Source organism: Penaeus monodon, chromosome 27 (assembly GCF_015228065.2).
Source record: "Penaeus monodon isolate SGIC_2016 chromosome 27, NSTDA_Pmon_1, whole genome shotgun sequence".
NCBI lineage: Eukaryota > Metazoa > Arthropoda > Malacostraca > Decapoda > Penaeidae > Penaeus > Penaeus monodon.
Genome location: NC_051412.1, coordinates 19,767,363 through 19,768,281, shown reverse-complemented (window position 1 = coordinate 19,768,281; position 919 = coordinate 19,767,363). Strand labels below are relative to the sequence as shown.

Sequence of the window (919 nt, the reverse complement as noted above, 5' to 3'; positions counted from 1 at the left end):
AAGGGGTATAAGTTTTAAATACGAAAGATCAATCAAATAAATTTAAAAGGACTATGGTTTGGCACCTTGTTCACACTATCCTGGCCCTTCTGTGGTCCATGGTCTTGGTGCCCAGAAAGACAGGCTAGAGTCTTGGTATTTTTTCTGAGCAACACCAAAACATACTTAGACATGGTTCAGTGGCTTATAAAGACTGCCATAATTCTAATCATGCAATTTTTACATCTAGACTATTATATTTTGATATTAGAAACACACACTAAAATGAATGTGGTGTGTGAGGCCTTTTCCTACACCTGGCAGCATGGAGAAGTTGGCACAGACCGAGTAGGAAGGGATAGGGTTATTCTGTTTACATCTGTGAGGTGCTACATTCAAAGAATAAAAAAAGGGTAGCAAATGGAGACGTGGGTGTATTTTTGAAGCCTGATGTTAAGGCTGATCAGTTATGCCTTTGGATTAATTTCTTTTTCTTTTAGGTTTATCTTCTAATTCATGAGGTGTACTTTTATAATCACATACTAGTTTTCTGTCTTGCCCATCATATTGTCTTAGTAAAGGGGAGATTTGAAATATACAGAACTAAAATGCCTATGACCAAGATTTTAAGTTTTATGTGAGTGACTGCTTAAACAATATACCACAAAAATACATCCAATAGGCTTGGGGGGGGAGGGCACATATGGAAGACATTAACCACAATGGTGAATTAGGAGGAAAACCCTGGAAATGAGAAAAGGAACTAGGGGAAAGAGGTGAAGCATCAGGAAGATGACGGATCTGGGGAAGGACAGTGTGACAAAATTGAGGGAGTGAAATGGATACCAGGGAAAGAAGGGGTGTTGTAGATGGAAAAGGGGAGGGGGGGGATGAAGTGTGTTGGAAAAGAGTACATGGAAGAGGGGTATGAATAACTGAT

General features: G+C 39.4%; 1 protein-coding gene across 1 annotated transcript in view; it reads right to left on the bottom strand.

Annotated features, from left to right (window-relative positions):
• The window catches only part of LOC119590664 (longitudinals lacking protein, isoforms H/M/V-like), a gene marked incomplete at its 5' end in the record, with an annotated part of 13,501 nt that overhangs the window by 933 nt on the left and 11,649 nt on the right, over positions 1 to 919 (bottom strand).